Source organism: Ursus arctos, unplaced genomic scaffold (genome assembly GCF_023065955.2).
Source record: "Ursus arctos isolate Adak ecotype North America unplaced genomic scaffold, UrsArc2.0 scaffold_5, whole genome shotgun sequence".
NCBI lineage: Eukaryota > Metazoa > Chordata > Mammalia > Carnivora > Ursidae > Ursus > Ursus arctos.
In genome coordinates this window covers 87,318,285-87,344,096 of record NW_026623067.1, presented here as the reverse complement: position 1 = coordinate 87,344,096, position 25,812 = coordinate 87,318,285, and the positions used below count along the sequence as shown (strand labels likewise).

At 42.8% G+C, this 25,812-nt stretch overlaps 1 long non-coding RNA gene across 1 annotated transcript in view; it reads left to right on the top strand.

Moving 5' to 3' along the window:
- LOC113255011 (uncharacterized) overlaps window positions 1–25,558 on the top strand; it is a 32,642-nt gene extending 7,084 nt beyond the window's left edge. Inside the window, exons 3-4 of the long non-coding RNA XR_003316036.4 lie at window positions 298–480; window positions 24,038–25,558. This is a non-coding gene — a long non-coding RNA (uncharacterized LOC113255011). The remainder of the gene's footprint in view (window positions 1–297; window positions 481–24,037) is intronic.
- The last annotated feature ends 254 nt before the right edge of the window (window positions 25,559–25,812 follow it).

Genomic DNA, 25,812 nt, shown 5'->3' with positions numbered 1-25,812 from the left:
TACTGCGGCAATATAAAAATACGTATGTTGAGGGGAATAGAATGAAGGCTGTGTGGCAGGCAATTCTCAGAAGTACCCACTCCTCCTTCTTCTATAATAATAGAAACCCCATTTTGTAGCAAGGAATAGGATTTCCAGAAAAAAGACTCTATTTTCCACCCTCTTGAAGCTGGCGTGGCAATGTGACAAAGTACTGGTCGGGGCGATGAAAGCAGAAATGGTTGTGCCATCTCTGAGAAGCATCTTTAGAGGAAGAGAGCATGCCCTTATCCTTGCTCTCTTCCTTCCTTCTGACAGGAGTGTGAACCCGACAGCTTTGACCTCCGGGTGGCCTTGGGTGCAAGCTCCACAGAGCAAGACAGAGGGAGCTGGGCCCTATCTCGCTGAGGCCTCGAGGAAGCCAGTGCTGGTCCACCTGATTCCAGACTTGTGTGTGAGAGAAAAATGGACTGCAGGCTTGTGTGAGCCACTGCGTTTGAGGTATTCGAAACCACATCTTAATCATACAAGGGGGAAGCGGTGTGAGGCTGTTGAACAGCATTGCTTCAGGGTGACCATGATCTGCCAGATGTCTGGTGCCTCGTCTACCTGACACGATTGGAGGTTGCTTTAAAAACAAAAACCAAAACCCTACAATCACAAAAACTACCTAGCAGCACAGACACGACCACAGACAGAGAGGAGAAAACACCGACACTACAGGGTTTCGGGCCCAGCATCAGTCCCCGCCCGGCAAGGTCCCGAAGAGTGGGGGGATGCAAAGCCTCCCTTGAAGGTAGTATTCAAGGGACTCAACTCTATTTTGAGTCAGGGTGCGTTTTGTATTTGTGGGGACCTGATGCAAAAAACACATCATTCCAAGGCAATTGGGTTGGGACCAAAGCAGCAAGGCACACATGGAAGTCAACCCCAGCGTTTGCAGAGTGGAAGGAAAACGGAAGCCCTGAGTGAGCCTCACCGAGACTCCTCTCTGCCCAGGGCTGAGGTTCTTACCTTTTCTGTAAAAATGTTGATGTTTATGTCAGCGTGTCATTATGTGTCACCACTGGGCGTGTGTGTGTGGGGGCACAGGTCTAACACAGTCCCAGGCCCAGGTTTAGGCCATCCCCAAGACTGCTTTTCTTCTTTCCCCACATCTCAGATTTCCCAATCTATTGCTCAGAGTGAGTCAAAACACAAACAGCCTTCCTTAGAAAATGCCACTTTTACAAGGAATGCTTCTGATTATAAAGGCTCCATAAAGTCACCTTCTTAATCAAGGTGATCAGACCTTGTTCAGTACTAAGGAAAAAAGTAGTGCCAGAATTAGGAATGATTCTAACATTCAATCATCAGGCAAAAGCATCAGGGTGCACATTGATTTGTTTCTTGGTGTCTGGAATCCTCCAAAGAGTTAGCTTGATGCAAGCCTGGAGGAAGGGCTGGTAAGCAATTGAAAAAAAAAAAAAAAAATTCCAGTGGTGTGGAGAAAAGGCTAATCCAGTCTATTACAAATGCAAATACTTTGAGTTGAGTAAAATTTAGCAGCCTGAGTCCCTTTATTTTCTCTGGAAAGTCAGTGTGAACTAAAGTGGCTGAGCGTTCAAAGCTGATGAGAGAAAAAAGGCCTCTGGAGAGGAAGAAGCTACAAAGAATGTTCTGGAACCTTCTGCAGGTTTGTAGGTGACTGTAGATATGTTAAAGGAACCCAGGAAATCTGGGACAAGATGGTAATGCTTATTAAGTGATTAGCAATACCTAGTAAGGTTATGTTCAGTTATTTTAGTAACTTTAATTTTTATGTGTGTGTGGGGGGGGTAGGAAACCATAATTCTACCTCAAAATTACTCTTGCCTCTTCCTGACACTTGCTTGGCTGTGAGTCCCTGAGCCCTTGAATCAGGCCCTGGGGGAGAGAGGCCAGAGGTTGTGTGTGGAAACGAATCTCCTGAGGGCTGAGTTTGCAAATCAACCATACCAGCTGAGTGTTACACGATCAACCATCAACGGCAGCACTGTGACAGAAAGAGAGGTAGACAGGGGAGAAAAAGGAGAAAGAAAGGAGAAACTAAACCACGAGTGGGAACATTAACCCCAGCAAAACATTAAGAGGCCCTGGCCGGCTGCCATGTTCTCAGAGTAATGCTTACTCAAAGAATCTTCACAGAACGCCTGGGGCATAATCTCATTTGATGAGGCCGTTGGTAGAGACTTTGGGGCCTGAACCAAATCAGTGCCATATCCTGAGGGTCACTGCTGGCAGCTGTTCAGAGAAGGCAGGCTGTTCTGCAGGCCTGAAGTTTTATACCCTTTTATACTCTCTGAAGAGTTCACACACAACCTCGTTGCTCAACTGGCTAGAGCCATATTCAAGCACTTTGAAAACCAATTCCCCGAGTCCTAGTATCTCCTAAATTAATTATAAGACCTAGTATTCTCAGTGCCCTTGCTTTTCATGGTCTCCATCCTCCCTCTCTGCAATGTTTGTGCAACCCAACATAGGAGCCCCAAGGAGAGCGATTGTGTGGTGGGCGCTGGTGGAAGTGGGCGGGAGCCCCGCAGCCCCACCCTCCCGGAGGCCCGGGGCCGAAACACCCAGAAGCTGGAGGCACCTGGGGAGGGAGGGAGGGCGTTCGCGGAGGAGAGGAGCCTGGTGCGGCCGCGAGCTGACGCAGACGCGAAGCAGAGCTCACAGCCCTCTAGGCCTGCCGGTGCCTTTGAGACTGAGCGAGGGGAACGTGGGGCCATGCTCCGTGTGGAATTGCCCGCGAACGGAGAGCCTGTTTACGCTGCAGAAGACTCACGACTGTTGAGGTACTGCTACTCTGCGGATAGACTTAAGCCCTTCCAGCTGTCTCCGTCCCTCACTCCTAATATCAGCCTTGTGTTGACCTTGGGTATCTTCCCAGTTATGAACTCCCCTGGAGCTTGATTTCCTTCTGTAGCTCTGAGCGTCCTTCCGACGTGCCCGGTTGCTCCACCGGGAGCCATCCCAGGTGGGGGCCTCCCACTGCAAGTTGACTCCATTTACCCCGCGTGCCACCAGCTGCAAAGGGTTAGGGAATCCTGCCTCGGTCTCTGGTCCATCATTCAGCCCCTCCAGCCTCTGCCCTCACCTCTCTCGGAGCCCACTGTGCTGGCTCCGCAGCGCCCTGCGCCTTTAGCCACCTTCCAGCGTGAGGTCTTTGCTGGGCCACCACATTCACCGTCTCAACCTTAGGTGGATCCCTGATGCCGGAGAAGCCTTCTCTGGGTCTTAGCCCCCTCTTCCACTGTCCTCCAGTACTTTTCCATTCTCCATTGCCTTAAAAAACACAACAAGACAAAAAAACCCTCCCCAACTGCAGCACCCTTTCTTTGTGAATAATCTTACTTGATACTTTGCTGAAAAAAAAATTCAGTCCATCAGTTAGTAACTTTTTTAGCTACCTTCTCCGCCAGACGCAAGTTCATCAGTGTTGGCATACGTATTGGGAAATGATTCTCCACCAAGTTTCTAGATGCCTAGGCATTGATAGTCAATTCAGACTATGTTTTGGAGAGTGTTTGTATAAGCAGGCGGCCTTAGAAAGATAGGAATGCCTCTTTCATCACAGATTTTATTTTATTTTTTAAGATTTTATTTATTTATTTGACAGAGATAGAGACAGCCAGTGAGAGAGGGAACACAAGCAGGGGGAGTGGGAGAGGAAGAAGCAGGCTCATAGCGGAGGAGCCTGATGTGGGGCTCGATCCCAGAACGCCGGGATCACGCCCTGAGCCGAAGGCAGACGCTTAACCGCTGTGCCACCCAGGCACCCCTCATCACATATTTTAAAAGATTGTGGTATCTTTTTCCCCTCCCCAGAACAGATTTACATTCCAGGGTAATAAAGATAATGGTTCTCCCTGGAAAGGAGAATGGGCAGGGTTTTCAGACACTCTTGTATGAGATGGGGATTTCCTAATCTCAGGGCCCCCTTTCTATAACCCACCCCACTGCATGTGCAGGCAACACTTGGACCTAATCATTTTGCTCTGTGGGGATTGGGATTTGGAGAACAGGTGCAAGACGTTACTCTGCCTACTGCTGTTGCTGCGAGTGATTAACTTTGTTGCTTGGTCGGTTTTTTTGTTTTGTTTTGTTTTTTGAAGTATAATTGACATATAACATATTAGTTTCAGGTATACCACATAATGATTGGATATTTTTATATTTTGCAAAATGATTACCACGATAAGTCTAGTTAACATCTGACACTACATAGTTAACACATTTTTTTAAGGACTCTTAAGATCTACTCTCTTAGGAACTTTCAAATATGCAATATAGTTCTGTGAACTGTAGTCACCATGGTGTACTTTACATTCCCAGGATTTATTTTGTAACTGGAAATTTGTACCTTGGACCCCTTTTCACCCATTTCTCCCCCCTTCCCCATGCTGGCAACCACCAATCTGTTCTCTGTATATCAGTTTGACTCTTTGCTGTGTGTGTGTGTGTGTGTGTGTGTGTGTGCGCGCGCTTTTGTTTTAAATTCCACATATAAGTGAGATCGTGCAGTATTGGTCATTCTGTGTCACTTACTTTACTTAGCATAATGCCCTCAAATTTCACCCATGTTGTTGCAGATGTCAAGATTTCATTTATTTTTAAAATTTCTTTATTCATCCATCAGTGGAAACTTAGATTGTTTCCATATCTTGGATATTGTAAATCATGCTGCAGTGAACATGGCAGTGCAGATATCTTTTAGAATTAGTATTTTATTTTCTTTTAATAAATACCAGAAGTGGAATTGCTGGATCATATGATAGTTCTGTTTTTAAATTTTTGAGGAACCTTCATTCTGTTTTCCATAGTGGCTACAACAGTTTACATTGCAGCCAACCGTAAGCATTCCCTTTTCTCCAAATCCTTGCCAACACTTGTTATTTCTTATCTTCTTGGTGATATATTCTAATAGTGTGAGGTGATATCTCATTACTTTGATTTGCAATTCCCTAATGATTAGTGATGTTGAGCATCTTTTCATGTACCTGTGGGCCATTTGTATGTCATCTTTGGAAAAATGTTCAGATCCTCTGCCCATTTTAAAAATTGGATTGTTTTCTTTGCTATTGAGTTGTATGAATTCTTTATATATTTTGGATATTAACCCCTTATCAGAAATGATTTGCAAATATTTTCTCCCATTTGTTAGGTTGCCTTTTCATTTTGTTGATGGTTTCCTTTGCTATACAGAGGCTTTTTAGTTTGATGTAGTCCCATGTGTTCTTTTGTTTTTCTTTTGTCAACTTTGAGTTTTTCTTTTGTTACCTTTGTTTTTGGTGTCAAATCCAAAGTAATTGTCACTAAGTTGGGTGTATAGTGGCTTACTGCCTATGTTTTCTTCTAGGAGTTTTATGGTTTCTGGTCTTACATTCAAGTCGTTAATCCACTTTGGGTTAATTTTGGTGTATGCTGTAAGATAGGGGTCCAGTTTCATTCTTTTACATGTGGCTGTCCAATTTTTCCAGCACCATTTGTTGAAGAGACTGTCCATTCCCCATTGTAAATTCTTGGCTCCTTTGTCATAAACTAATTGACCATATTTGTGTGGGTTTATTTCTGGGTTCTCTATTCTGTTTCACTGATTTATGTGTCTTTTTTTTATGCCAATCTTACACAGTTTTGGTTACTAAACTATAGCTTTGTAATAGAGTTTGAAATCAGGGAGCATGATGCCTCCAGCATTGTTCTCCTTTCTCAAGATTGTTTGGTTATTATGTATCTTTTGTGGTTTCACACAAACTTTAGGATTGTTAGTTTGATTTCTGTGAAAAATGCTTTTGGGATTTTGATAGGGATTGCACTGAACCTGTAGATTGCTTTAGGACCTATGGACATTTTAACAATATTACTTCTTCCAATCCATGAGTATGGCATACCTTCCCATTTATTTGTATCGTCTTCAGTTTCTTTCATCAGTGTCTTATAGTTTCAATGTATACATCTTTCACCTCCTTGGTTATTTTTATTCCTATGTATTATTTTTGATGCAATTGTAAATGGGATTGTTTTCTTAATTTCTCTTCTGATAGTTAGAAATGCAACAGATTTCTGTATATTGATTTGTATTCTGCAAACTTAATGAATTCTCCAATTAGTTCTACCAGTTTTTTGGTGGAGTTTTTGGGGTTTTCTGTATATGATATACTGTCATCTGCAAAGAGTGATAATTTTATTTCTTCCTTTCTGACTTGGATGTCTTTTATTTCTTTGTCTTGCCTAATTGCTCTGGCTAAGACTTCCAATAATATGTTGAATAAAGTGGTAAGAATGGGCATCCTTGTTTTATTCCTGATCTTAGAGGAAAAGCTTTCAAGCTTTTCATCATTGATTATGATGTTAGCTGTAGGCCTGTCCTGTGTGACCTTTATTATGTTAAGGTACGTTCCCTCTTTACCCACTTTTGTCAATGGATGTTGAATTTTGTCAACTACTTCTGCATCTATTGAGATGATCATATAATTTTTATCTTTTATTAATGTGGTGTATCACATTGATTGATTTGCAGATGTTGAACCATCCTTGCATTCCTGGAATAAATCCCACTTGATCATGGTGTATGATCCTTTTGATGAATTGTTGAATTTGATTTCCTAATATTTTGTTGAGGATTTTTGCAACTTTGTTCATCAGGGTTATTGGTTGTAATTTTCTTTATTGTGACAGCCTTGCCTGGGGTTTGGTATTTGGGTAGTTCTGGCTTTAGGTTGGTATTTTAAAAAGAGATATAGCCATCTAAATTGTCCTCTCTAGATGGACTGTATTAGTTGGGGACCATTTGAGTGACAGACTCTGTGTGCCTGAAACATTCCCTCCTTCCTTACTAACTTGACTCCTCAATTTATCCAACTAGAGCTTCCAGAAGGTTGCCCCAATAGTCTTCTAATTATCCCCAGGTAGGCCTGAATCCTCCAGGATACAGTTTAAACTAGAGCTGATGCCAGATTCTGCAGGAGTGTAGTTTTTGTTTGAACTGTGACCCCTGCCACACACAGGTAACCCAAATTTGGAGGAATGTCATCACTTACATGTGACTCCACAATGGGGGAAGCTTTCTTTCTCATGTGCTAGGCTAATATCTTCACCTATTTTGCTCCCCCTAATACCCAGCAGCTGGCTTTATTGAGAGTCCTATAAGCAGCCTACTACCTTTATAATCAACTAGATAAAGTAGCCCAAGATGGCTGCCCTTGGGCTGACAAGATAATGAAAGGGAGTGGTTTATTGTGAAATATTCTTCTGTTTCAGCAGAGTCACCTATCTTGCTCTGAATTACATTGCCAGTACCTTCCCATATAGTTCAATCTGATGAGCAATACTTTTTTTCTTCCCCTGTATGCCCTTTAGATATATTTTCTGGAAGTCTACCCTTCTCCATCCCTAGTGTTCTGCATGCATCCTAAATAAATCTCAGTTTGTGTAAGTTCAACATCACAAAGTTAATTTGTTGCAGGGAAAGGGCTCTGAATGGGGTAGGTGAGGAGGCAAAGTCTAGCAGGGCCCCTGCATCTTAGAATTGTGACTATACCTTCTAGTTTGCCTAGGATGGTCCTGTGGTCCCAGATGAATTATTAAGAGCATCCCTTTTCACTGTCAAGATTGTCCCATAAACTTTTATGGTCCCCTCCCTTTCACCCTCCTAAACCCCCTTTGGCATCTGTGAGCTAGTGATTTGAAGGCATTGCTCCACTTTGTGGCCATGAACATAGGGAGATTCTTGTGAATTCTGTTAGTTTACACCACCTCCTTGAAGATGTTTAATCAAGGCAGGTCTTCGAGAGTATCCTCTGCTAGAATTGCATTGGGGATGTATGAGACAGTAGGTAGGGAAGGTCCTTGAAATGTAACTCAAGCTGTACTGATGTGAAATATTACAGTTGCTGTTATTGTCATGACTGGCATAACAGAGCTTAAAATATGTTCATAAGGTGACTGTGTTCCCCCAAATTCCAACAGGGATAAAAATTAAAGAACAGTCTCCCAAGAAAAGAATGTGTTGACCACTCCTCCTCTAATTCCTATATTCTCCCTCCTCCCAGGACTTACAGAATATTTCCACTGTGAGTTGTGCTGTCTCCCTTTGCTGGGCTTCTGAGCATCCTGAGGGATGTGGAAACCATAGGCCAGGAAGGAGCAGTAAGTCCAAGAGCTGAGTCACATCAGAAGAGAGACATATAATGGAAGCCAGGGATGCTATAAGGAGCTTAGAATTTGGGCAGACTGGAAGCAGATTCTAAAAGGGCAGAGGAGAGGGGAGAAAAGAGGGTGGGGGAAGGTTCCAGCGTGCCATTCACCAATGGAAGAGGTAAAAGTGTTCAAAATCTTTCAGAGAAATAAATCAGATGGCGTTCCTACTAGCCATTCTATTTTCTTCAAACTAGAAGCATATTTTACTTTGTAATAAATAAGCAGATGTTAACTGCCACCATCCAACAAGCCATTATCAGTGCATTTGCCTTTGTACAAGACAAATGTCCCTCATCCCTTAATTCCTGCACTGAAGCTGAGTTTGGGATGACTCCCTTCTCCCTTACCTCCTGCCTCATGAAAGGGTGGATAGGACAGTGATGTAGCACCATCCTTCTGGACACATGAAATGGTACTGTTGCTCTCTCAACCTTGGTGTGAGGCCTTCATTCTTGCTTCCTCTTTAAGGGAACTCCAAGGCCGAAACCAAGATTTATTCTTTTCCTCCTCATCTGGGTTTCTAAAAAGAATTTCCAAACTATTAAAGATAGGAAGAAGGTATCCCATCCATAAAAGATATGAAGATACCAATTTCCTCTCTTTGAAAAATGTACTTCTGAGGAATATAGTGAGTACAAATAAGAAAGTGTGGCATGGTTCTCTGTCCACAGTGCTGAGCTGGGAAGGGGGGCCTGCGGACAAAGACAGACAGACAGAGATCCCTTTTAGTCTCCTGGTAATCACCAGTGTCAAGGCTCTAGGCTTATTATGCACTTTCTCACTGTCAACTTCTTGCCAGGAAAAATGCTGAGGAATAAAAAGAAAGATTTTTAAAGCAGGCATCCTAATGTGTCAACAAGAAGAAGGTCAGGAGTAGCGTCAAGGCAACACATAGGTGCAGCGCTTGATGTGTTTCTGAGTGAAACAGCCTGTGTTTGATCCTTAGTGAGAAAAATATTATTTTTTAAATCTCAAGGCAAAATATCCCTGACCATTGTCATGGTTTGATTTGCAGTCTGATACTTGACAGCAAATTATAGGGATGAGAAAGCTAGGGCTCTTGTTAAAATAGCTGATCAGCAGTTCAAAACATAGAAATCAAATAGCTGGTTAGCCAGTTTGGCTGATCTGAGCACCATTTTCCCAGTGTGTCTAAGAGCCCTATTCTTTGTAGAGCCAAGAGGAATTGGAGTGGTGTGTGGGGGTTGGCCAGAAAGGAAATACATTCAAGCAGCCTCACAGAATGCAGGGAAAGGGAAACAAAGGTTTATCAAATGCTGGTCATTTGCATATGGCCCTCCCGTATTTACCATAGTTGTGTAGCACATGGATTGTACTTACTTATTCTCAAGTTTTTTCATGCAGTTTAATAGATATCTCATTGGTTTGATGGGCTAGTTATAACTTTTTATTACTGCATATTAAAATAAATGCATACCTATAAAAATGATATAACACCTAAGTCATCTCTAGGATTACCTGGGGGCTCACATACCACTATGAGGAAATATTGGATAGGCCAGGCGCCTGTATGTGTGAAGGGCCTCAGCATTAGTGTTGGGTGCCATGAGCATTTATCAGTTTCTAAGTGTCTTTTTTTTTTATTTTAATTTTTTTTATTATGTTAGTCACCATACAGTACATCCCTGGTTTCTGATGTAAAGTTTGATGATTCATTAGTTGCGTAAAACACCCAGTGCACCATGCAATACGTGCCCTCCTTACTACCCATCACCGGTCTATCCCATTCCCCCACCCCCTCCCCTCTGAAGTCCTCAGTTTGTTTCTCATAGTCCATAGTCTCTCATGCTTCATTCCCCCTTCTGATTACCCCCGTTTCTTTATCCCTTTCTTCCCCTACCGATCATCCTAGTTCTTATGTTCCATAGATGAGAGAAATCATATGATAGTTGTCTTTCTCTGCTTGACTTATTTCACTTAGCATTATCTCCTCCAGTGCCGTCCATGTTGCAGCAAATGTTGAGAACTCGTTCTTTCTGATAGCTGAGTAATATTCCATTGTATATATGGACCACAACTTCTTAATCCATTCATCTGTTGAAGGGCATCTCAGTTCCTTCCACGATTTGGCTATTGTGGACAATGCTGCTATGAACATTGGGGTGCATATGGCCCTTCTCTTCACTACGTCTTTATCTTTGGGGTAAACACTCAGTAGTGCAATGGCTGGGTCATAGGGTAGCTCAATTTTTAACTTTTTAAGGGATCCACACTGTTTTCCAGAGTGGCTGTACCAACTTGCATTCCCACCAACAATGTAGGAGGGATCCCCTTTCTCCACATCTTCTCCAGCAATTGTTGTTTCTTGCCTTGTCCATTTTTGCCATTCTAACTGGCATAAGGTGGTATCTCAAAGTGGTTTTGATTTGAATTTCCCTGATGGCTGATGATTTTGAACATTTTTTCATGTGTCTGTTAGCCATTTGTATGTCTTCATTGGAAAAGTGTCTGTTCATATCTTCTGCCCATTTTATGATTTGTTTATTTGTTTCTCACGTATTGAGTTTGAGAAGTTCTTTGTAGATCTTGGATACCAGTCTTTTATCTGTAGCATCATTTGCAAATATCTTCTCCCATTCCGTGGGCTGCCTCTTAGTTTTTTGACTGTTTCCGTGGCTGTGCAGAAGGTTTTTATCTTGATGAAGTCCCACAAGTTAATTTTATCTTTTGTTTCTCTTGCCTTTGGAGATGTGTCACGAAAAATGTTGCTTTGGCCGATGTTGTAGAGGTTGCTGCCTATGTTCTCCTCTAGGATTTTGATGGATTCCTGTCTCACATCGAGGTCTTTCAACCATTTGGAGTTTATCTCTGTGTATGGTGTGAGAGAGTGGTCAAGTTTCATTCTTTTGCATGTACCTGTCCAATTTTCCCAGCGCCATTTATTGAAGAGACTGTCTTTTTTCCACCGGATGTTTTTTCCTGCTTTATCAAAGATTAGTTGCCCAAAGAGCCGAGGGTCCAGTTCTGGGTTCTTTATTCTGTTCCATTGGTCTATGTGTCTGTTTTTGTGCCAGTACCATGCTGTCTTTGTGATCACAGCTTTGTAGTACAGCTCGAAATCCGGCATTGTGATGCCCCCAGCTTTGTTTTTCCTTTTTAACAGTTCCTTGGCGATTTGGGGCCTTTTCTGGTTCCATACAAATTTAAGGACTATTTGTTCCAGTTTTTTAAAAAATGTCATCAGTATTTTGATCGGGATAGCATTGAAAGTGTAGTTTGCTCTGGGTAGCATGGACAATTTAACTATGTTAATTCTTCCGATCCATGAGCATGGAATATTTTTCCATGTTTTTGTGTCTTCCTCAGTGTCTTTCAAGAGTGATTTATAGTTTCTAGAATATAGGTCCTTTACGTCTCTGGTTAAGTTAATTCCAAGGTAACGTATGGTTTTTGGTGCTATTGTAAATGGGATGGATTCCCTAATTTCTCTTTCTTTGGTCTCGTTATTCATGTTTAGAAATGCAACTGATTTCTGAGCATTGATTTTGTATCCCGCCATGTTACTGAATTGCTCTATAACTTCTAATAGTTTGGGAGTGGCTTCTTTTGGGTTTTCCATATAGAGTATCATGTCATCTGCGAAGAGAGACATTTTGACTTCTTCTTTGCCTATTTGAATACCTTTGATCCCTTTTTGTCATCTGATTGCTGTTGCAAGGGCTTCTAGTACTATGTTGAATAATAGTGGCGAGAGTGGGCATCCTTGTCGAGTTCCTGATCTTAAGTGAAAGGCTTCCAGCTTTTCCCCATTGAGAATAATATTTGCAGTAGGCTTTTCATAGATGGCTTTTATGAGATTGAGAAATGTACCTTCTATTCCTACACCCTGAAGGGTTTTAATCAGGAAAGGATGATGTATTTTGTTAAATGCTTTTTCAGCATCGATTGAGAGGATCATATGGTTCGTGAGTCTTTTCTTGTTGATATGATGTATCACGCTGATTGATTTGCGAATATTGAACCACGCTTGCATCCCAGGGATGAATCCCACTTGGTCATGATGGATAATCCTTTTAATGTACTGTTGGATTCTATTAGCAAGTATCTTGTTGAGGATTTTGGCGTCCATATTCATTAGGGAGATCGGTCTGTAATTCTTCTTTTTGAGGGGGTCTTTGCCTGGTTTGGGGATCAAGGTAATATTGGCCTCATAGAATGAGTTTGGTAGCTTTCCTTCTGTTTCTATTTTTTGAAATAGCTTTAGGAGAATAGGTATTATTTCTTCTTTGAATGTTTGGTAGAATTCCCCAGGAAAACCGTCCGGGCCTGGAGTTTTGTTATTTGGAAGGTTGTTTATCACTGACTCAATCTCTTCATAATTAATTGGCCTGTTTAAGAAATCAATTTCTTACGGTTTCAATCTTGGTAGTTTATAGGTTTCCAGGAAGGCCTCCATCTCTTCCAGATTGCTTAATTTATTGGCATATAGCTGTTGCTAAAAGTTTCTAATAATCCTTCCAATTTCATTGGTGTTGGCTGTGACCTCTCCTTTTTTATTCATAATTTTAATAATCTGGGCCCTTTCTCTATTCTTTTGGATAAGTCTTGCCAGTGGTCTGCCAATTTTATTGATTCTCTCAAAGAACCAGCTTCTAGTTCTGTTGATCTGCTCTACTGTACTCCTGGTTTCTAATTCATTGATTTCTGCTCTAATCTTGGTCAACTGCTTCTTCGTGCGTGGATTAGGCCTGTCCCTCTGTTGCTGTTCCAGCTTCTTGAGGTGAGAATATAAAAACTGCATTTTAGGGGTGCCTGGGTGGCGCAGTCGTTAAGCGTCTGCCTTCGGCTCAGGGCGTGATCCCAGCGTTCTGGGATCGAGCCCCACATCAGGCTCCTCTGCTAGGAGCCTGCTTCTTCCTCTCCCACTCCCCCTCCTTGTGTTCTCTCTCTCACTGGCTGTCTCTGTCAAATAAATAAACAAAAACAAAAACAAAAACAACTGCATTTTAGAATTTTCTATTCTTTTGAGTGAGGCTTGGATGGCTATGTATTTCCCCCTTAGGACTGCCTTTGCAGTGTCCCATAGGTTTTGGACCATTGTGTTTTCATTCTCGTTGGTCTCCATAAATTGTTTAAATTGATTTTTGATTTCCTGGTTTATCGAATCATTCCTGAACAGGATGGTTCTTAGTCTCCAAGTGTTTGAGTTTCTTCCAAATTTTTCCTTGTGGTTGAGTTCCAATTTCAGAGCGTTGTGGTCTGAGAATATGCAGGGAATAATTTCAGTCTTTTGGTATCGGTTGAGACCTGTATTGTGACCCAGAACATGGTCTGTTCTTGAGAATGTTCCATGGGCATTAGAATAGAATGAGTATTCTTTGGTTCTGGGGTGTAGTGTTCTATATATATCTATGAGGTCCAACTCGTCGAGTATGGCATTCAAAGCCCTTGTTTCTTTGTCAATTTTTTGCATGGGTGTTCTATTTCTGATAGTGGAGTGTTGAGGTCCCCTACTATTAATGTGTTTTTATCTATATGTCTTTTTATTGTGGTTAAGAGTTGGCTTGTGTATCTTGCTGCTCCCCTGTTGGGGGCATAGATATTTATAATTGTCATATCCACTTGTTGGATACATCCTTTAAGAATAATACAGTGCCCTTCTGTGTCTCCAACTATAGTCTTTAGTTTAAAATCCAATCTGTCTGATATGAGAATTGCTACCCCAGCTTTCTTTTGAGGTCCATTGGCGTGAAAAATGGTTCTCCATCCCTTCACTTTCAGTCTGAATGTATCTTTAGGTTCAAAATGAGTCTCTTGTAGACAGCAAATGAGTGGGTCATGTCTTTTTATCCAGTCTGCAACCCTGTAGCATATTATGGGAGCATTTAGGCCATTTACATTGAGACTGATTATTGAGAGATATGATTTTAATGATGCCATGTTGCTAGTAAAGTCTTTGTTTCTATAGATTGTGACTTTCTGTTCTGTATCACTCTTGGGGCCATTTTACTTTTATAGAACCCGCCTTAATATCTCCTGTAGGGCTGGTTTCGTGGTTATGAAATTGGTCAATGACTGGCGATTCTGGAAGGTCTTTATTTCTCCATCAATTCTGAATGACAGCCTTGCTGGATAGAGGATCCTTGGCTGCATGTTTTTCTCTGAAAGAGCTTTAAAAAAGCTCCCCCAACCCTTTCTCTCATTCCAGGTCTGTGTAGACAGGTCTGACGTAATTCTGATACCTTTGCCTTGGTACATGAGAAATTTCTTTGCCCTGGCCACTTTCAATACTGTATCCTTGGATCTAATATTTGCAAATTGCACTATGATGTGACGTGGTGTAGGTTTGTCGTGGTTGAGCTTGGGAGGGGTCCTCTCTGCCTCTTGGACACGAATGTTTGTTTCCCTCGCTAGATTAGGGAAGTTTTCAGCTACAATTTGTTCAAATATCTCTTCTAGACCTCTGTTTTTCTCCACCCCCTCGGGGATGCCAATGATTCTGACATTGGAACGTTTCATTGAGTCAGTAATCTCCCGTAACCTACATTCCTGAGCGTGGATTTTTTTGAGTCCAGATTCTGTTTTAGCTTTTTCTTCTACTAACCCATCCTCCAATTCACTAATACGTTCTTCTGCCTCATTCACCATGGCCGTCAGAGCCTCTAGTTTTGACTGCATTTGGCTCATAGAATTTTTAATTTCTGCCAGATTTGCTCTCATTTCCACCCTTAGAGATTCTATATTCTCATTAACATTTTCGTTAATACTTTTTTCAAGTCTACACATCATCTTGACCATTGTTACTCTGAATTCCATTTCTGATAATTTGGTTATATCCATATCCATTAGTTCTGTGGCAGAGGCCACAGACTCATTGTCTTTTCTTTGCTGGGCGGGGGGACTTCTCCTTCTCATCATTCTGATGAGGAGAGGTTGTGGGGTTGTCCAGAGCCCAAATTATTGACCGGGACCCAGGCCATGCACCCTTGTTTTATAGGGATCTTAGGGATGTGGGCTTCTTGATTTTTCAGCCTGCCTTCTGGGGAGGGGCCTGCCACGCCGATACTCAGGCAACCCTGTTTGGGTAGAGTCTCCGTGTCCCCTGTGAGAGGGGATGGGAATGGGCACACTGTGAGCCGGTATTTCCAGACTTTTGTTCTCTGGTGGCTTTCCCTAGCGGTTTGCTGTGCCTCTTCTGAGAGTCAGAGCATCAGTGGCCGAATCTCAGGCTTTGTCTCAGAACAGAGGGATCACGGACCATTCTCCACTGATGTTCTGGCCACTTTAACTCTGTTTCTGTTGGTGCTGCTCAACCCTGCAGCGTCCCGGGATGTGCGCCCCACACCCGGCGTCCCAGCCCTCACTTCCAGGGCCAGCCCGTCTCTGTCCTTTGTGTTTCTAACGCCGCCAGCTGCCAGCCGCCCCCGCGTGCTCCCAGAGCTCCTGGTCTCAGTCTGGTTCCAGTGAGTGCACTGGAGCTCCATTTCAGTCTGGTGGCGCGCTCCCGGCTCACGGTCTCAGTCTGCTGTTTTGCGGGTGCCGTCCGCGAGCCCCGCCCATTCCCCCGTGCAAGTGGCTACCGCTTCCTGGCGCCCGATCGCAGCGGCTCCCTCCCCCTTCCGTTTATCTTCCGATATCTGTGCGCGGTTTCACGGCTCCCCGCTTCGTACCTCAATACTCATCGCTGGAGGTGTTCATTTGTAGAGATCCAGATGTATCTCCCTGCGTCTCAGGCTGATTCCGTGGGTGTTCAGGATGGTCTGGTACCTATCCAGCTCGATTCAGAGGACCAGCTGAAAAAGGGGTCCCCTACTCCTCTGCCATCTTAACTCTTCTCACAGTTTCTAAATGTCTTGCACTCAGTAGTATACTCCCTGGCTGTCTAGGTCTGCCAAAAACATTGGCTTCTCAGTGTCTGACTGAAATGATACCGACTCTGGTGTAACCCTGCTGATTTCATGAGATAACCGATTAACTGTTTTTTAATATGTGCAGCTGACTTAGATAGACCTAATCTTTCAAAATGTGTATGTGTTGGGGGAATAATAAAATTGGATTTTTAGTGCTGGAAAGTTAGATATCCATTGGTTCAGACCACCCCTTCCCCATAAATATGAAGAAACTGAGCTCTGGAGATTTCCAGGAATATACTATGGGACAGAGTCCTGAAACTCCAGTTCCCTGACCTAATCCTGTTCTTTCTTCTGTGTAACCCACCTTTGTGATTTTTGACTCTCACTCCCTAGGGCCAATGGCTGTTGACCACATCTGTATTGAATAGATGACCACAGCTCTTCCCAGAGAGTGGCAATTCTGAGACCTCAGAAAGGCCACAAGGCTGAGAAATATACTTAAAGGTATCATTCAAATGGGTTCAAACAGTGGAATCTGGGTCCACTGTGGCTGGTTGGGATCCTGTGTGCAGAGACCATGATCGTATTTCCTTTCTTCTTGTCCCTATTCAAGTCCAGACCAGGGCCCAGTTCATAGAGTAATAAAAATTTGTCGAAAAAATGAGTGCAAGGATCAGTGAATTAACTAGAAATGGAAAGTGCCTCCACTGTGTCATCTAGCACTCCTCATGGGACCCTGTTCCCCTACACGACAAAGCCAGCATTGTCCCCCACCCATTTCCTCCCAAGGCAAGTGTCTTCTGACATCTGCATAGAGGGTCGAACCAGGAATTCTCATCTTGCCACACAGGCTACCATTGATGCACGTGGGCATATGGTTAGCCTGGAGAATAGAAGGGGGACATGATATTAATTCCGAGGCTGTGGCAGATAGACCCTAACGTGACCTTCAGTGAGTCATGCTCTTTTATAATAACTTTCTCTTGAGTGTGTTGGAAACTGTGAGTTTCTTCAATTCAACAGAATATGGCAAAAGTGACGGGATGTCACTCCCGTGATTAGATTACATCACATGGCAAATGTACTCCTGTGATGATGTTTCATTACATGAGACTCTTGTCTTCAACCTGGAAAGAGAAATTCGCCCGCTGGCCTTGGAGAAACAAGCTGTTGTGTTGTTGTTGTGTTGTGAACTGCCAGTGGAGGGGGTCACATGGTAGGGCACTGTGGGTGGCCTGAGAGCTGAAGGCAGCCCCTGGCTCACAGCCAGCAATAAAGCAGTCCTATACTTGTGAGGAGATGAATTCTGCCATCAACCTGGGGAGGGGGCTTACAGGTGAATTTTTCCCCATTTGAGTCTTTGATGAGACCGTGGCCTTGGTCAACACCTGGACTGCAGTCTGTTAAGCCCTGAAGCAAGTGACCCAGCTACGCTATATTTCCTAATAGAAATTGTAAGATGATAATTATGTATTGTTGAAAGTCTCTGAGTTTGTGGTAATTTGCTATACAGCAATAGAAAGCTGATACAAAGACCTTCTGTTTGTCAGATCCTGTGCTAGACATCTAAAAATGTGTAATTTCATTTAATCTTCACAAGACCCATCTCATGCAGATACCTGCATTTTACCAGTTTTATAGCTGTGGAAACTGATTACATTTGAACCCAGCTAGACTTTTAATAACTAAATACTTATGACTAGGCCTGTGGTTCCCAGTTTGTGCACGGAGGCACCCCAAGGTACCATAGAAATTCACGGTAACCCCACAGGATATTTTTAAATTGTGAGGGAAATATCTCTTGGGTATCATGTGTGTCGCTTGCTCCATGGACTCTACTGTCAACATCAGAACATGTACATTGTATTTGATTTGATATCGTGTCTTTGTGAAGATGGATTTTCAGTGGTTACCACGATAAAAAGCAAGGACTAAATAAAAATCAGCACGGAACAGGCAGTAAGGTTGTGTAAGTCCATTCTGACTTGCAGGTTTGGGAAGCTGTGCAGTGCCCAACAGGCATACATCCCATTAGTAGGAAGTTGTGGCTATTTAAGAACAAAATCAAAATATTTTATGTGTGTTTTTATTTCAAGCTACCAAGTTGTTAGAATATAAATATTCGCTTTATAGAATATAAATATCCCACTTATAAAATGGAATTGCCTGGCGTTTCTTTTGATCTAGGGGCTCTGCGTATAGTAACTGTGACACTAAGGACACTGAGACTTTGGGTACCCCTGTGTTCAGCGGCCCGATCTCGTAGTGCTTGAAGGATAAATTCCTTTTCTCTCTTGAGGCTGGGACTAGAACAGGAGGGCAGAGTTACAGGATGCTGACTGCAGATCACACAGGACGGACTGTCTGACTATGGGTGAGGTCCTGCACCCACTCATTCTCATACTTGTGTGAAAGGTGGCCTCAGTGTTCAGGGAGACATTCCAACAGAGGCTGGACAAGAACTTGTGAGCCACATGGATGAGGAGATTTCTGTACCTCCCTTAGGTGGGAAAGGAAACCAGAGGGGAACTGAGGTCTCTCTAAGATCCTGAAATCCTAGGTCTTCATCCAGCTGATTTCTGAGAGTCTTACTTAGAGCACAGCACTAGTGGCTTCTTTTCTTCTCACAGCCAGGTATTTATTTTTTAAGATTTTATTTATTTTTTTGTCAGAGAGAAAGCAAGTGCACACAAGCAGGGTAACAGCAGGCAGAGAGAAGCAGGCTCTCCGCTGACAAGGAGCCTGATGCAGGACTCGATCCCAGGACCCTGGGATCATGACCTGAGCTGAAGGCAGACGCTCAACCGACTGAGCCACCCAGGTGTCCCACAGCTAGATGTTTCTAAGCAACCTGGAAACTAGAGGATCTGAGTGTTGGAGGAGAACAGCCATATTAGCCCCAAGGCAGGCTAAGCTGCTTTAATGAAGAGGCCCAAAATACCGCAGAGAGGCGTAGATAAGGTAGCAATGCACTTCTCACGTGCTAACACCCTGAGTACAGAGGAGGGTGGTCTAGCGTTGGAGGGCAGCTCAGCTGTGTTCCCTCTCTTTGTGCAAGGAAGCTGCTCTGCTGGTGCCATCTCCTGTGAGCAGGAAGGGGCAGATGGAAATGGAATGCAAGAAGCCTTCGCCTGAAAGGTGTGACCTGGAAGTTGCCACATCACTTTCACTTATATCCCACTGGCTCAGACTTCATCACGTGGCTGAATCTTACTGTGAGAAGCTTGAGAAATGTCGTGTCTAGCTGGACAGCCATATGTTTAGCGAAGACAAAACTCTATTTCTAAAATGAAAAAGGAGAGAACGGATGTTGTAAGAGTCTGTTAGGGCTGCTATGACAAAATACCACAGACTGGTGGCTTAGACAACAGAAATTTATTTTCTTGCAGTTCTGGAAGTTAGAAGTCTGAGATCAAAATGTCAGCATTGTTAGCGCCTTCTGAGACTACTCTCCTTGGCTTGCAGGTGGTCTATTCATGTTCACATGGCATTCTCCCATATGTATGTCTATGTCCAAGTTTCCTCTTCCTGTTATTAAGACATCAGTCATATTGGTGTAGGGTTCACCCATTCTAATGTAATTGTTTCTTTAAAGACGTTATTTCTAAATATAGTCACATTCTCAGGTGCTGGGGTTGAGACTTTAACTTAGGAATTTTAGGGAGACACATTCAGCCCATAACAGATATTGAGGGACAACTCTCAGCCTTTTACTAAGGCCAGTGCCTCACAGATACACAGGCTGTCGTGGCCACAGAGCAAGATTTGAGATGAGCAACTGAGAGGCAGGGAGGAGCCTAAGGTACCTTTGTTAGGTGCCCTCAGGTTAGAGTAGTTAGGTAAAGGTGCTTAAGAAAACGAGTGCTAGAGACTTAGTATAAAGTCTGCCCAAACTCATTCAAACTAAAAAAAATAAAAAATAAATAAATCTACTTGAAGAACAATGTAGCTGTGGGTAGGTAGGACTTTCCCTGAAAGTTACCATTATTTTAAAGAATTTGAAGTGGAGATCACTGGATCAAGTTGACAAAGGGGAAAGGGAACATTTGGGGAGCACTTCTGGGGGTAAGTGCTACATTAGGCACCTGTGTACAAATTGCTGCTAATTAAAGTACATGGCAGCAGATTGGGAATTAATATCTTTATTTTGCAGGTGGGGGACCCAAGGCTTTCAGAGGCTGTGTTGTTTGCCCAGTGCTTCATGGCGTGTGGTACAGTCAGGATTTGAACTCAGATCAGTGTGATGCTGAAGCTCACATACTTTTTCTTCCCCCAAGATTTTATTTATTTATTTATTTATTTATTTATTTATTTATTTATTTATCTATTTAGAGAGCACGAGCGCACATGAGCGAGGGGGGGAGAGGCAGCAAAAAGGGGAGGGCAAGAATCTCAAGGAGACTACATGGTGAACACAGAGCCCAGTATAGGGCTTGATACCATGACCCTGAGATCATGACCTGAGCCGAAATCAAGAGTCAGATGCTGACTGAGCTACCCAGGCACCCCCAAAGCTCACATACTTTTTACCCCATTGTCTCATTTTTGTTGAGCCAAAAATAATTGAAAGCAGACTTTCCCTTGTAGAAGACATTGCCAAAATGGGAGAAGATTCTAGATGTCAGGCTTCTAGAGCTCAGGGGTTCAAGAAAGTCAAAGGCTGGGAAGAGCTGTTGAACACCTTTCTCTCAATAACAATTCGCCTGGAGCTACTCTACTTGGAAAGACTAGTAGGGTTCTTTCAGACTGTCAGGAAGGTCCCTTAGCTGTCTCCAAGGACAGCCTGTGGCTGTGCTCATGCCCACCAGGAACTGGAGAAATAACTACTCTCTGGGTCTATAAGCTTGCTGAGCCTCCCTGAACAGTGTCTTCACCGGCAGAAGCAAGAATAGATGGGTCTTCTGTTCTAGTACAAACACGAACATTCCTAGTTCCCCAGTGGGGGCAAGGGGTGAGGAGAGGAAGCCACCCTGAGACTTGCCCAGGCTTTCTAGAGAGCCTGGGCCTTCCCAGCCCCACCTAGAAGATAGCGTTCCCTCCACAGGCAACCCCCAGACTGACAGCCGGAAAGGAAAAAAATACGGGGGCCGTGCCAGGTGCTCCCCACACTGTGCAGTCTGTGCAGAGAGCAACTTGTCCCACGGTACCTGAGGCCGCCCCTGGCGCTGTGCATAAAAGGCTCTCCTGAGCAGTCCCGGTAATTTTTGCTCACGTTCTTTCATTCCTTTCTTTCCTTCTAGCGATTTCTTTCCCCCAGATCTACTTGTCAGGGGCTCAGGCTCTCCCAGAGCCAGGGCTGAGCTCCAGGAAGGGGAAGCAGAAGATCAGAGATAGTTCCTGCAAGGCTCAACTGATTAATTTTAAACGTCTCACCTCTCCCAGGACACTCGTTTCTCTAGCCAGCTTCCTCTTGACGTTCTTTCTATTTCTGTATTATCCTCCTGCTTTCTGTGGAGATTCGGATTTCATTAGCGATGTGAGCTGATGAAGACAGACAGCCCATCCACCACTTAAAACTCACTCCTCTAATTTCACCTCTCCTCTGATGTTTCTCCTTTACAGGCAGCGTAATCAGGGGGGTTTCTTGGCTGCTGTTCGTTGCTCTCATTTTTAGCTCTAAGGTCAATGTCTTTGCCCTTCCCCAGCTTTTCCCCAAAGTAATCAGTCTTAACAAGCACTCCTCTACCTGAGAAAAATGCTGTCTATCTCATCTCTCCAAATATTCTGTCATCCTCAAAATTCCTTACTCCTCTGGCTCACTGATTTGCCACTGACATCTGGTATACCAGAGGGCCCTGCACATAGGGCCACCTGCATGGAATGTGGTTGCCCCGACGGCAGTGTTTTCTGGCAGCTGCTGGACTAGGTGCTTGTTCCTGGGGCGGGGGAAGGTGTGGGAAAATATATTGCAGGATACAGATGGACCGTGTATCAGTCCCAGGTTGCTGAATGTTAGGAAAACTCTGGGAAAGCTGGTGATTTCCTTCACCAGGGTCATGCTACCACTTCAGCTTGGACACATTTCACAGTGGCACCTCTCAGGGAGGATCCTTGCCTGAGAACCTGGATGAGGTGGTTTTGGGGGGCAAGTTCTTAAAGATATTTGCTCCCCACCATTGCCATCCTGTGTACCTGGTTGGAAAAACCTTGCTCTGAGGAGGGGAGCCTAGAGTGGGGAGAGGAACTGAGGTGTGTGAGGTGCAGAAGTAGGGAGACCACACTGGAGATGGCTCCTCGGGGTTACTCGTACATAACTCTGTGTGGGTGAGTGTATGTGAGTGCGTGCGTGGGACAGGAAGGAGGATGAAGGTGTAGCTAAGACAGAAACCTCACTATTGCAGAGTGTCAAGGAAACTTCCAAGAAGCTCCACCATCTGCCTTTTCTCTTCTCCCAAAGACCTTAGAATGAATGGATTTCAAACATGGGAGGGTAGGAGGGCTGGTCAGCTAGATTCCCTAAGCCTTTTTCATTCCATGGGCAAACTGTCTTCTTTTTAAAAATTCAAGTGTTTTGAACAGTTTATATATCTACACGATTCAAAGAGCAAAACAGTATTAAAAGGCATGCACTGACATGCTCCTGTCTACCCCCCATTTATCTTTCCAGTGTTTCTCTAGACAAATATGAGCAAATGATGAATGTATAGTCTTACTTCTTCCTAATAAAAGAGAACTTACTATATACACAGCTCTGCATCTTTTTCAAAAGCATCTGTTATGATAAATTTCAAACAGCAAAGTTGGATGATTTTGTTGTTGTTATTTTACTGGACAAATCCAGGTGGAATGATGTTTTAACGGTTGGAAGATCAACAGTATGCCCGTCGCCTAAATCCCATAATTGCTTTATCGCACACCTGTTAATTTTTCCATCCCTCTACTCTTCTATCAGTTCATCCTTCTTTTAAATGTATTTCAAAGTAAATTACAGACATCATCCCACTTATTCCTATGTAGTTCAGCATGAATAGAATTAGAGTTCAATATGTACTTTTTTTCTTTTGATGTAAAATTTACAAATAGTGAAGTATCTGAACCTGAAGTGTACATTTGCTGATTGTAACAAACAGATGCTTCTGTTGAGCCCAAACCCCTACCGAGATAGAGAACATTATGATTTCCCACTGATATTCTCACATGCCTTTTAGTCAATCCTTATTCCCACCCCAGAGGCAGTCACTGTTCTGTTTCTTTTCCCTCACCACAGAGCAGTTTTGCCTAAGTTTGCACAAATGGAATCATACAGTATATACTTTATATAAGGTTTTTTTCACTTAACTAATGCTTCTGTGACTTATTCATGTTGCAGTGTTGTTCAGTAATTCACTCCTTTTTGCTGCTGAATAGGATCCTGCTGTAGAGGGATGTCTTACCCTGGACACCACAGTTTATTCATTCCTCTATTGATGGACACCTGGTCTTTTTCTAGTTTAGGACCATTAACATGCTAGGAATAGTCTATTTTTTGTTAACATATTATGCATGCTTACATTTCTCATGGGCAAATACTTAGCAGTGGAATTGGCAAGTTGTAGGATAGGTGTGTGTTTACTTTTATTACAAATTGCTGGACATTTTCTAAAGTGGTTGCACCATTTTACACTCCCATCAGCAATAAATGAGAATTCCAATAGCTTCCAATCCTTGTCAACACTCGGTATGGTCCGTCTATAATTTTAGTTTTCTGGTGGATGTGTGGCAGTAATAATTATGGCTTTAATTTTGCATTTCTCTGATAATAATGATGTTAAGTGTCCTTTTTAGTGCTTATTCACTGAAATCACATATCTTCTTTTGGAATTATGTTTCTTTTGCCCATTTAAAGTTATTGGATTTTTTATTTTAAAAAGATAGTTTGCCCATTAAAAATTGGATTGTCTTTTATTGAATTGTGGAAGTTCTTTGTTAGATAAGTATTTTGTCATTATTTTCTCTCAGTTTATGGCTTGCCTATTCATTTTCTTTTTTGATGAGTATAAGTTTTCTTTTCTTTTTTTTTTTTTAAAGAGTTTTTATTTATTCGACAGAGAGAGAGACAGCCAGCGAGAGAAGGAACACAAGCCGGGGGAGTGGGAGAGGAAGAAGCAGGCTTCCAGCAGAGGAGCCTGATGTGGGGCTTGATCACAGAACGCCGGGATCACGCCCTGAGCCGAAGGCAGATGCTTAACGACTGAGCCACCCAGGCGCCCCAGATGAGTATAAGTTTTCAATATTGATGAAATCCAATTATCAAAATTTTAAGGTTATTGCTTTTTCTTTTTTAGAAACTTTTGACCATCCCTTTCCCAACCCAAATCATAAACTCTTGTTTTTCTCTAATGGATGAATCATTCCAACTTACGAATCATTTCAACTTAATTTTTGAGTATCATTTGAGGTAGGGGTCAAAGTTCTTTCCCCCCCCCCCCCATATCCTTTATTTCAAGGCCATGTGTTCAAAGGATTTTACCCCATTGTATTACTTTGTTGTCTTTCTTAAAGACCAATTGACAATATAATTGTGGGTCAATTTCTGGGCTCCGTTGTGTTTTGTTTATTTGTTCGTCCATCCTTATGCCAGTGCCACCACCTTGGTGTAAGTCCTGCTTTGTTCCTCTTCTGTAGGATTGCTTTGGGTATTCTAGGCCCTGTAAAATTTCCTATCTACTTTAGAATTGCTTATTTTTGCTGCTTTTTAAAATGTTCTGAGTTTATTATTTTGCCCATCTGATAAGAAATGGTATTTCAATGTAGTTTTTCTTTTAATTCCTCATATTAGATGTCCATTGAGCAAACTTTGCAACAGCAGTACCTTAACACTTTAGAAGAGGGCAGTGAGCTGGGACAGGCACACTTAGGACAGAGTCCTGAGTTTGTAGGAGCACCAGCAACTGTCCAGTTTCCCACTCCTTTGGCTGGCCAGCCCTGCAGTCATTGTACCATTTTCATGGTTTCATCCCTGCTTGTACTGTCCTAGTCCGTGTTTGTAAAGCATCTGATCTCTTCCAGGGAATGAAGGGTGCTGTATGGCAGCTCAGCCAATGGGCAGCTTAAGGATAAATGTAGAAATGGGGACAAATTTGGGGGGATGGAGCAGGTGGCACAAATCCTGATTTTGGGCAGGGGATTTGGAAGTGGGAAGGAAAGCTAAATGTAGAACGTTCCCTGGGAGCGATCCAAACTGAGACATCTGCTTAGAATTCCCCAGTGCTCTGCGCACTCTCTCATGGGCTCCTTTGTTCACTTTGATTTGCCTGGACCAAGACAGCTAAATGCATTATAGGCTGAGTGCTGGAATAAGGGTCAACAATGTGTCATGCTCAGCACTTTGAACCTGGTTGTTTGTTGAGAGAAAATAAGGAGTTATTTTGTCCCCAAGGCCTGCCATGTAAAGATAGTGGTCTTTAACATAGGTAGAAGTCTTGGGATGGTTCCCCGAAAAAGATTTTAGAACTAGAACACACCATTCCATGGATCTGCTGTCCAATTTCAGCGGAAAACTCTGCTGTCTACAGATATGAGACACTGCTTAGACAATACATTATAGGCATTGTTTCCCTGTAGAAATATTAAACCAATAAATATTTATTATTCTTGTAAGGAAACTTTAATAAAATATCTCTGTGGTTGATTGATATAATGGAAAAGTACTCCAACACAAAAATTTATAACACAATTTGCCTTTTTGATTTTCATTTTTTGTTTTAATTTCTATTTTATTTTTATTTTTTTATAATAATTTATTATGTTATGTTAGTCACCATACAGTATATCCTTAGTTTTTGATGTAATGTTCCATGATTCATTATTTGCATATAACAAC